The sequence below is a fragment of the Rhipicephalus microplus genome, unplaced genomic scaffold (genome assembly GCF_043290135.1).
Source record: "Rhipicephalus microplus isolate Deutch F79 unplaced genomic scaffold, USDA_Rmic scaffold_16, whole genome shotgun sequence".
Taxonomy (NCBI): domain Eukaryota; kingdom Metazoa; phylum Arthropoda; class Arachnida; order Ixodida; family Ixodidae; genus Rhipicephalus; species Rhipicephalus microplus.
Window position 1 is genome coordinate 11,277,168 of NW_027464589.1, and position 12,467 is coordinate 11,289,634.

A 12,467-nucleotide genomic window follows, 5' to 3' on the forward strand; every position below is an offset into this window, starting at 1 on the left:
CGCCGCGAGTGTGTTCCTACCTTAACACTGGCGCGATCGTGCTCCTCACCCACGGAGGAAGGAACCGTGTCCTCGCCCATCCGGGACAGCACAACGGCGGCCGTCCAGCGCCAAATTGCCGAGGACTCCACAGCAGGAGAGGAGCATGGCGGTGGTTTTGACCGACGGCGGCGTGGTGGTTGTTCCGAGTCTGCGCTCGGCACTTTGCATCGGTGGCGCCGGCAGCGTGGAAACTGAATTTCAAGTTCGACACGTTATTACATGCGGAGCATGTTATTCACCTTTACATAAACGCCTCCCTGGGCGCCGCCATAGCCCTTATTGGGCTGTGCAAATTGGCGAGTCCCCTCAAAAATGCACTGGAAACGCTGCGCCCATAGCATTTGTACACTCGCGCACAGCCCATCATGGCGGTTTTTTTTCGTCCTGCGAAAATGTGTATACTAGGAGCTAGTTATGCGCCGTCACCGTCCACAGCCTCCCCTTCTCCTTCGCCAGCCATTTGTGCATCCCTTCCTCCTCTCAACACAGCCCGCGCTGCGCTCGCTTCTCCCCCTCCGTGCGCCGCGCAACCTTGCGCTTCATCGATTTCCCAAGTCCCGGATAACTCACGGACGGCCCGCGGACTCCTCGGCTTACAGGTGGTGACGTCACATGCACGTGATCTAAAAGTCCCGAGCCAGCCCGAGCGGCCTCGGGCAAACCTCCTCTAGGAATATGCCTGCAGCATGAGAAAAAATACAGCTGCCACACCCTTTCCCTTCTTCAATTTAGAACGGATGGATGGATATGGCTGAACCCTTTAGATCGGGCGGTGGCTAGCGCCACCAAGACGTAATACTTAATGAACCAAAAGCTAGATTTATTTTTTTTTCTTTAAAAAGTGAGTTTGAGGATTTGTACTTTGCAGTGAAAAGTTTAATTTTCACTCGTGCCTTGACTTTAGCCACCAATCAGATAACCTCCCTCTAGTTAAGTCTACCCACTTAAAATCTATTTTGCCCTCCCGGTCCCTAAACCCCAGTGCTTTGAAAAACTGTGCGCCATCATCCTGAACAATAGGGTGAAGCCCTTTACAGAACATTATCAAGTGTTCGGCAGTTTCTTCTTCCTCTCCACACGCACTGCATACTGGGTGGTGGTGGTGGTGGTGGCACCGCGCTGTCATCTGCCAGCGGCCCGAAAGAAATTGTTCGGGTGGTCCCGGACCGCCCGCAAGCCGCCAGGCATGCGAAAAACGAACATGCGTCCGAGCGATCCCGGACCAGTGGGCGGAGCTTCCAGTTGGTCCCCGAGAAGTACAGCCTGGCATTCGATTGTACCGTTTTCCCGGCCAGGCTTGGGAGAAAGAACGACGGAGAAAATGGATTGTTGCCGTTCGGCGGGTGAAGTAAGTACCCGTAGCATGTACATCTGTGTAATTAGTACCAAATTATGTTTCGGTTACATCTGCTGCCGTTTGTTAGTATGCACGAGCAGTATGCACGAGGTGCGTGGGACCTCATACTGCACGGTCGTAGAATCTGCAACAATTTCCTGTTGTGCGCCTTGCAGGCAATTCACGAGGGAATCAAACCTCGTTTTGCAGGTCATGTAAAATGCCCCATTCTTTTAGGAAGACTTGCGTGACTTCGTGCGCGCACGGACTATCGAACATAATGGTATTTCTTTTCGCCTTGTCCGGAGTTGATCTCTGGAACACGGCGAGTTTACCGGTTCTTCGAATTTAAAGGGTGCGGGCTGGCGCGAAGGCGTTGCGCTAGCTCGCACAAGTTTCTTCATTCTTAAGTTCTTTTTCTTCTATTTCTGGTCGGTTTCGTTATCTCTAATTTGAATTTCTATGACCCTTCATTACACTCTTTTGTCTTCAGATAATCATCACTTATACTATTTCATGAGCTTTCCTCATTTCTCTTTATTGTTATCTTATGCTAATCTAATCAGCTTTCTGTGCTTTTATGCATGTCTCTTTCCTGTTTTGTTTCAATGTTCCACATTCCGCTCTTGGGAGGTCGCTGCGGTCGCCGAGGTCAATGAACGTTCTTCACGTCGGCTACATTCTCATAGAATGATTTCGCAGTGAATACAGCCAGGCACCGCTCGGATTTTTATAACATCTGATTCTTCTCGTCACTGGGAATCCGAAGAGACCATATTCTAAGGTGGGGAATCATTTTTCGAGATTTTACGACCGAAAACCAGCCCCCACCAAGAACTTAAGTGTCTACTATTCCTACGACCGGCGCTCCGCGTCGACTGGGGTGGCCTCACGATAGCCAGGCATCGGCGTTCGCGCCATACAGGCCGTAATCATGAATAATGGAGGTATCGCAGCAGAATGAAGACGCCACTTAACGGGAAGATGACACGGGCAACAGATGGACAAAAGTTTCAAACAGAAAACATGCTAAGAAAGGTAGCCAGCAACGCCGTGGTAGCCCTAGCTCTACCCGAACGCCTAGAACGCGCGGTGCAAATCTGATATCCCGGATAACGGCGTGTAATAAACCCGAAGAACTACCCTGACATAACACTTGTTATTGAGCACGGCAATATGGTTCACCACTGCGAGTGTGCGGATCTATTAAATAACGCATTTTAATCCGTATTTACACATGAAGACACCACATCATCACCCTCCCTTGTCAATCTCATCAACGTATCTATGCCTGAAGTAATCATTAATTAGGCAGGAATTTCTTGTTTACTAAATAAACTTAAAACTTCTTCGGCATCTGATCACAATGACATTAATAACAAAATGTTAAAGATAAGTTTGTCGCCTAGCTTATCACCTATACTGTGTGCACTCTTCTCGCAGTCTCTATCTACTAACACTATTCCGAGTGACTGGAAAGTAGCGAAATTCATACCCATATTCAAGTCCGGGGACCGCACTCACCCATTGAACTACCGCCCCATTTCTCTAACAAGTACTATTTGCAAATTACTTGAACATTTATTACACTGACATCATTAACTACTTAGAAGACCACAACATTATTTTTGAATACCAACATGGCTTTCGTCGGGGTTATTCATGCGAAACGAAGTTAGCCGGCTTTTTACATCACATTCATTCATATCTAGACCTAGGATTTCAAGTTGATGCCATCTTCCTCGATTTCTCGAAAGCTTTCGATCGTGTTCTTGGCCATAGACTAATAGTAAAACTAATGAACGTAGATATACACCCAACTGTGATTGGATGGATTAAAAATTTCCTCTCATCTGGATCACAATACACATCTGTTAACAACAGCACCTCCTCATCCACCAACGTAACCTCCGGTGTCCCGCAGGGCAGCGTTTTTGGCCCTTTGCTTTTCCTAATCTATATTAATGACTTACCTAACTGCGTGCCCTCTCACATAAGACTTTTCGCGGATGACTGTGTAATTTATCGAATAATTTCATGTGACAATGACAAAGATATTCTTCAAGCTGATCTTAACACAATTACTAGATGGTGTTCAACATGGTTGATGACTCCTAATACAGCTAAAACACACTTATTATCATTTGCAAGACGTATGCACTGCATTCCGACATCCTATGTAATCAACAATAACAATTTAACTGACAACTTCGTATAAGTACCTAGGTGTTCACTTACAGTCTGACCTTACGTGGCATCATCACATCCGCCTGACGTTGGCATCAGCTAACCACTCATTAGGTCTACTCTAACGCAACCTCAAGCATGCTCCAGATAATCTCCGTAGACTAGCATGCATCCCATTAATTCGTCCTAAAATCGAATACGCATCAGCTATCTGGATCCCTCACAAATCCATATAACCCAAGAAATAAACTCTTTACAAAACCGTGCAGCCCGTTTCATCTTTTCCTATTATTCACCCTATACTAGCATTTCAGCCCTAAAAACTCGCGCTCAGCTTGACGACTTATCTCATCGCCGCAGAACTGCCCGCCTTTCGCTTCTCCACCAACTCTATCACCACCCATACCTTCACCGCATCTTCGAAGCACCAACAGTCATCTTTCCACGCACAGACCATATCTTCAAGATAAAACGTATAACTTGTCGCTCAGCTCATTTCGCTAATTTCTTCATTCCCCGAACAATAATTGCATTGAATAACTTGCCATCCCACATTGCCACTCAAGCAGATTTCACAACATTTCACGAACTTTTGCTTAACATTTCCGACTCGATATCCACCACGCGTACTCTCATTAATTAGCTTCTTCATATATGTACATCAGTGTTTAGTTTTCTTGTTATCATCTGTTAATGTTTTTCACGACCATTGTACACGCTTGCTTTGTATTCATCATCATCATCATCAGCCTGACTACGTCCCCTGCAGGACAAAGGCCTCTCCCATGTTCCGCAAGTTGAACTGGTCCCGGTGATTTGTATTATTTATGTATTAATTGCAAACTTTTGTATATTAAGATCATGCCTTCATTTTAGCTTTTTCCTTGCATACTGTATTTGCTAGTGCCCTTAATTTATGTTTACAGTGTTCAATATTCTATCTCTACTCATTTTTCTTTTTTTCCAAAGTATCTGGTTTTTGTTGATGTTCTTTGCATTGATCTCGCTTTCATTATTTTAGTATAATCTTGTTTTTACATTGTATAAGCGTACAGAGATTTGTTTCATGTGTCCGTTCCCCTATGTAATACCCCTTCGGGGGCCTTTAGGGGTATTGTGAAATAAATAAATAAACCAGAGCCAGCAAAATGCCAAGACTGCCGACAAGCGACTACAATATAGTTAAAAGGCCAAGAGGAGGACTGCAGCTATGCAAGCTCAGCTTAACGGAGCTAGACAAAGCTGTGTATTAAGCAGCCTAGATCCCTTATGAAGAAAGAAAGACAGACACGATTTGTCCGAATAATTTCCAGAACATCTTGGTTGTCAGTACTTCAAACCAAGACCATGCAGACAAATACAAAGGTGTCAAGCACATCAAAGCCAACGACAAGTTGTATGAGGTGGGAGCATACGAGACGGCCCCGGAACTCACTGCCAAAGGTGTACTCAAAGGAGTTCTCTTGATTTAAACCCCACGGGACATCACCTCAGCAATTATTACTGCCCGAAATCCTTCGGTGATCGCAGCCAAACGTCTTGGCAACACTACGACAGTGATAGTCTTTTTTGACGGCAGCAGAGTCCCGACGCACGTCATGTACAGAGGAGTGCTCACACGCTGTTCACTATACAGAAAACAATTTGACAGTTGCAAACAGTGCAACAGACTTGGGCACAGGAGCGACGCGTGTTGGAGGCCAAACGACAAGCTATGTGCGGGTTGTGGAACGCCTGATACGAGCGAGGACCACCAGTGTCAGCCACGATGTCAGCCGTGTGGCAAGGATCATCCCACGGCCGACAAACTCTGGAAGGTCAAGTTCAAGACACCCTACATCGTAAAACAATGCCAGTGGTTCCGACAACTTCAAGAGACGCACGAGGAGAGCTGCCCGCCTACCACCAAGCCAACCGAACGCGGGAGGCCCAAATTCCGAACGAGGGCAACGCCTGGTTCCAGATCAAGATCTTGGTCCTGCGCAATGCCACGCGGCCACACCTCCCAGTCTTCGGGACCGAGAAGGTGCACTCTGCCCCGTTCCAGATCCCGGTCTAAGCCAAGGGGTGGCAATGGCCATCAAGGGAACCCGGCTTTCACGGTGAGCTGGTCAGACGGGGCTAAAAGGACGCGCCCTGATCCTTCGCTGGAGACTGCGCCTAATGCGGTTATATCAGCATTAGGCGCAGACTGCGCCTGAGCGGTTATATCAACTAATTTTATGAGGCCTGCCTCCTATCACCCTCCTCCCTCTTCGATAGCCAACTCAAAATAGGAAAGCTTAGAAAAAGAGAATTATTTAGCTGTGGAATCGCAGGAGCTATGAGGGGAAGAGAGCAGTCCTGCAACGACACCTTAGGGACAGAACCAAACTGGATGTTCTAATTTTGCAGGAAACCCATGGTTTAGCTAAGCTACCGGGGTATCAGGCAATCGGTCCCGCAACAGTGAATATTAGAACACTAATCACTCTTGTAAGGAAGGGACTCGTAGCAATCTGCCACGACACCGGCATCACAGAAATTGAGCATATACTCGTACAGCTTGCCCCTACAAGAAAAAAATCTCCAACCATATTTATTCTGAAATTGTACAGCAGTCCCGCACACATACGACAACGCTTCCTTCTCTTTAAGAAGGCCGCAGAAATAGCGGGACCCAATCCGCTCATCATAGGTGGAGACTTTAACGCTCCACACAGTGCTTGGGGATACGAATACACAAAAGCCAAAGAAAAAAAACGTTATGGCAGGATATTCAAGAAACAGGCTTCACTCTCATCAAGGACCCCGACTCCCCTACGCGTATGGGAACTGGGCTTGCGAAAGACACCACTACAGGCTTAACGTTAGTTCGTAACGCAGGAACCGCTAAAGGGAAAAACACATTCGATGATCTGGGGAGTGATAATCGAATATTATAAATAAGGATAGAAACCGTAGCTGCCGCAGAAATTCAGAGACATATTAGATGAACCGAGTGGGAATAGTTTCGGAAAGTCAGAAATGCGAAAAAACAAGACCCTATTAGCAATATTGAAGATTGGATCAAAGATGTCAATAATGAAATAAGCGAGGCAATGCGTACTATCACTTCAAGTCCACCCATAGAGTAGATTGATAGCCGTCTCGCACACATGTGGGAGGCCAAACAATCACTGCAGAATAGATGGCGGGGACATAGACACAACAGACTTTTGCGCAAGCGCATAGCCAAGCTGCACAAACAGGTCGAAGAACATCGTAAGCAGCTAAGCAAACAGCAATGGGACCTAATTTGTAATAGTCTCAACGGCCAAATGAATGCTGGCCAGACATGGCGTATGCTCAAACACCCGCTAGACCCAGATAACACCAAATCAGCACACAAGCAAACCTTGCGTAAACTGGCGCACCGGTATAACGGCAGTGAGGAGGACTTTATCGCTGAGGCTAGCAACACGTACATTCCCGCCATGCCCGTCATAGAGCACGGACCATATACCAGAGGCGCGAACGAGCTCTTAGATAAGGAGTTTACCGAGGCCGAAATCAGGGCGGCGCTACAGAAGCTAAACACCAAATCTGCACCGGGACAATACGGGATCACCAACAGAACACTACGGAACCTTGACAACCAAGCCATAGAGAACATCACGCAATATATTAACAAGTGCTGGTCCGACGGCACTATTTTCAAACAGTGGAAAAAAGGCTAAAGTAATCCACATCCCCAAGCCCGGGAAACCTCCCGATCTATCGAATTTATGCCTCATATCACTAACGTCCTGTGCTGGGAAGCTGATATGCTTTTCTGGACAGAGTCAACACCTATCTTGAGGAAAACGAAATCTACCCAGATTCCATGTTGGGGTTCCACACACGGCTCTCCACGCAAGACGCCATGCTGCAAATTAAGCAGCACATTCTAGACAACAAAACAAGAGCTACCCGAGCGATCTTAGAAGTAGACCTTTTAAAAGCCTTCGACAAAGCATCGCATACGGCAATATTACAACAGGTCGGTCAATTAAGCTTAGGATCGAGAGCGTGTAACTATGTCAAAGACTTCCTAACAGACAGAACGGCATCCATCGTAATGGGAGAACTGAGATCGGAGGAAAGGCTTATGGGTAGTGCTGGTACCCCGCAAAGTTCGGTCATATCGCCAATGTTGTTTAATCTCATATTGATAGGACTTCCGGCGCGGCTTAACTCAATATACAGAATACAAAATTCAATATATGCATATGATATCACCATCTGGGCGTGTGAAGGTAGTGACGGAGAGATAGAACAGAGGCTACAGCAGGTCGTCACCACTATTGAGAAGTATCTTGAAGGTACTGGCCTCGAGTGCTCGCCAAATAAATCCGAACTCCTCCTCTATCGCCCCACGCTTAAAGCAGACCACCCAAGGAATACAACCGGGACCGTGCTTACGAAGAGATCCAAATTCACACAAACAACGGCAGGACAATTCCTATAGTGCAACAAATCAGGGTCCTTGGACTCATCATCGAGTCTAAGGGTACAAACGGTGAAACCGTGAAGAGGTTAGTAAGCAAAGTCACCAACGCAATATGGCTAATCAAGAGAGTCATGAACAAACACCAGGACATGAAAAAGGCTAACGTCATCAGGCTTATTTATTCATTCGCCATAAGTCATATTATATACGTAGCGGCATATCTAAACTGGTATACAGCCGAAAAACTCAAGATGAACACACTCATACGAAAGGCGTACAAACAAGCTTCAGGCCTTCCAGGTAGCACCAGCACCGAAAAACTGTTTCAACTGGGCTTACATAATACTTTAGAGGAGCTGATAGAAGTGCGACAGATTGCCCAGTTGGAGAGACTAGCCAGCACGCGCACACGACAGAGTATCCTTGACAAGTTGGCGATAAATTGCCATAGCCAACAAGGAAGAAAAGTGTCGGTTCCAAAGGTGATCACAGAAAAGATGCAGGTCCCCAATCTGCCCAAAACCATGCACCCCGAACTTAATCAGGGCAGAAGGGAAAGCCGCGCTAGAACTCTATAGACTTAAGGCCTACGGCAGAGACAAGGAGGCGTTGTTCGCAGACGCAGCGGAGTACCCTAGTCACAAATCCTACGTTGCGGCATTAATAAACACCGACCACAAATGCGTAAGCGCGTGCTTCATACGCTCTGATAATTCAGAAATCGCGGAAGAGGTGGCTATAGCACAAGCCATAATTTCCCCAAAGTGTAAGTTTGTCATCAGCGACTCGCAGTCGGCAATCCGTAACTATGCACGAGGAAGAATATCTCCCGAGGCAACTAACATTCTCCTCCGCAAGGCAAATCTCACATCATCCGAGGAGTTCCAAGAAATGTATATTACATGGTTCCCAGGAATGGGGACGCACACCCCGTTTGCGTCCCCCATTCCAAACCTCAACGAGGAAGCTCACCGCGTAGCGCGTGATCTCACTTACCACACTCGCGATCGAGCTTCACATGAGGTACCGGGAGGAGAGGAGTGGTGGGAGAGGGACAGAATATTTAGGTTCTGCGACAGTATGCAATTATACCAAAAGTCGAGGCGCAGATTTCCACCACCTAGCTCTCAGGAGGTTAGATCTCAGAAGGTTGACTGGAGGCGACTTCAAACTAGAACATTTCCCAACCCGAAGCACCTAAATCGCATCTACCCCGAACTATACCCAGATGACTCGTGTAAGCTATGCGGCATGAGACACGCCACCCTAGAGCATATTTTATGGGAATGCACCCAGATACAGGACGCCAATGCAGTCTCCCCATACCAGCTTGGGGCGCGGTGGAGAGCCGCGCTGATCAGCTCAGATCGGGCAGATCAAATATGGGCCACCCAGCGAGCATGGGAGGCGGCTGAGAGACAGGGTCTCTCCACCGCCCCTGGCGCGGCTTATGGCCCACGCCTCAATCCGCTTGGTAAATAAAGCTTGCTCACTCACTCCGCTCTTCCAAATTTGGTTATGGTGACACGTACACTTAATTATTCGCGATGCAAACAATGCGCCACCTGGACAAGATCACTAAAAGCGTTTGCATCAAAGTTACTCTTTTGTTAGGCAGATGACGCCGACTTACACCTCTTGCATCACAGTGAGTTTTTTCCTCGTATTTCCACTATTGACTCATACCAGTGAGTTTTCATGGTACCCCGGTACATACCCGATTTGGCCTTAACAATACCTCCTCATAGCATCCCCGTTAATCTTAAATTTACAGGGGCGGTGGAGAGGCCCTGTTTCCTAATGACTGCACAGTTTCTTCCCTCAGCTGTATTAAATACCTTGGCGTTAACATTTCACAGAATCTAAATTGGTCTTCTCATGTAAATAAAATAGCTAACAGTGCTAACAAAACTGTTGGTTACTTTCATCATAACATACATCTTGCCCCTCCTTCAGTAGAATTACTAGCCTACAAAACTCTATTTCGCCCTAAACTAGAATACGCATCCGCTAATTGGGACCCACCACAAAGTAACCTAAGTAAATCCATTGAACTAATTCAAAACCGTGCAGCCAGATTCATCTATTCTGACTACTCATACTTCACCTGTGTTACTACCCTTAAAAGTAAAGCGGCATTACCTAACCTTGACCTACGTCGTAAGATTTCCAGACTCTCATTGTACCACAAAATGTATCATGCGTTCCATTATGACTCCCCTATTCAGCCAGCCCATCGGACTTCAGCCCGCACCAGTCACCACAAGGCCGTGTGGTGGTGGTAGTGGTTACAATGAAGAGGAAAAAGGCACCTAATTTCTGTCTGCCTTCAGGCGACACGGCGCAGTGCCTTATAGAGATGGGGGGGAAGGAGGGATAAAAAGAATAGAAGGAAAATAGAAGGAGAAGAAGACAGCCAACGAGAGAAAAAAGAAGGAGATAGGAAAGTGGGGATCCGGTCGAAGCAGTCCAAGGGCGGGGTGCCACAATGCGAGAGCTGCACGGCTTCAGGAGACCGCGGAGGGCGAACCAGTCGGCGGGAGCTACGCTGAAGTCGGAGATCGCGAGGGCACAACCGTCCAGCTTTAAATCCTGCGAGCGAATCCGCCGTGTACCCCCCTCCTGCTTGCACTACAGCCCACCTTCATTCCTTCTTCCCTCAGGCAGTCAGGGACTGGAACGATCTTCCCTCAAGTGTCGTCGACCATTCCAATACAGATAAATTTAGGAATGCCATAGAATTGTTCTTTTACTAAATCTTTACCGTTCGCCCACTCTCTCATGTAGAGCCCTCTCTTGGGGGCTTTTGAGGTATATTAAATAAATAAATAAATAAACTCTGACGATTTGGAATATGCAACACAGGGATTAGTTTATCTAATGGCAAAATTTCCATTGACGTCACCATCGCTTCCGACCCACACATTAGACGCAAACAAATACCCGAAATTCCAACGAGAAATTTTAAATTTGCAGCATCAGAAGAACCGAAAATTGTCATTTTCGGAACACCTCGCGAATACGACTGGTTCCCAATTCGGATACATACTCACGCAATTGCAGTTATGGTCCCGTCGCCTTTTGTTTGACTTCTTACTGGTTGGTGCATACTGTTCACCACACAATGATATAATTACATATTCAGACATTGTCTGAAACATATTTGAGACATATTTAGCGGAACACATCATTCTAGCCGGTGATTTCAACGCCAAAAGCGCTTTGTGGGGTCGTCTCCCTTCGGATATGCGAGGCAATGCCGTGGTGCCGGTGCTCGCACAGCATTCCTAGCATGTCCTCAACGACTCCAATTCATGATCGACCTTTGAAACAGAATATTCATGAAGCTGGATAGATGTAGTTCCTGCCAGTAATTCCCTCGTTCCAACGGGATATGACTGAAATATTATAGATGGATATATGTTTAGTGATCACAGGTTCATTCTCTTTTCTTTCTCCAATGAGACCATCCCATTTATAAAGAAATTAGCATTTCGAGGCAAGACTACGGATCTCCACTTATTAAAAATGATAATTAATTTTCCTAATAATTGGTGCCAATTTCAAATCAGGAAATGCCTTAAACCTGGTATTGCAAAATTCTAGGACAAGTACAATTCACTTGTGAATGCAAATTTAAGAAACGTCCGTAACGGTCCCCACAGGGCTGATGCCTGGTGGAATCAAAATCTCGACGTCGAACGGGCAAAAGTAAGGCGTTCACGCAAGGCGTTCCAGCGGGCGCGGGATCCGGATATGAGAGAAGAACTTTGTTCCTCATATTCGGTGGCACGCACACTGTATAGAAATAACATCAGAAGAGCACAGGAAGCCTCAATAAAGCGTTTTTGTACAGAATGCTCCGAACTGTCCACGTTTAGAACACAGTATCAAGTTGCTTTCAACAAACTTAGATCACCGGTCCAATTACCCCCATTAAGGAGGCCCGACGGTACGCTGACTGTTAGTGTAATAGAATCGCTATCCCTTTTACCACAAACGCAGGTGCTCAAAGACGCCAACGAAACACACGAAGATATCCATCGAGACATCAGAAGAATAGTGTCCACTAACGCGATTTTCAAGGAGGACGATCGTTAATTTACACATTTGGAAATAAAAGCCGCGATAACAATGTGCAAAACTATTCCGGCACCCGGCCTAGATGGTCTCACTCTTACCACTATTATGATCTTTTCGAAAACCGTCCAATTTTTTTCATTTATTTTCAATTCGGAATTACATTTAGGTCATTTTACGACTATTTGGGAATCTGAAAAAAAAATTCATTCTGAAACTCGGTCGAAATTAGGAAGACACATATTGTTATCACCCAATTCTTATGAATTCATTAGTTGGCAAAATTTTAGAACGTCTTCTAGATTCCCATCTTTATTATTTCTTACATTCCAATAGCTTAATTCGAAATCATCAATTCGGCTTCACAAGTGG

At 46.3% G+C, this 12,467-nt stretch overlaps 1 long non-coding RNA gene across 1 annotated transcript in view; it reads left to right on the forward strand.

Annotated features, from left to right (window-relative positions):
- Positions 1-2,029: 2,029 nt before the first annotated feature.
- LOC119167827 (uncharacterized) overlaps positions 2,030-12,467 on the forward strand; it is a 106,372-nt gene continuing 95,934 nt past the window's right edge. Inside the window, exon 1 of the long non-coding RNA XR_005109312.2 lies at positions 2,030-2,162. This is a non-coding gene — a long non-coding RNA (uncharacterized LOC119167827). The remainder of the gene's footprint in view (positions 2,163-12,467) is intronic.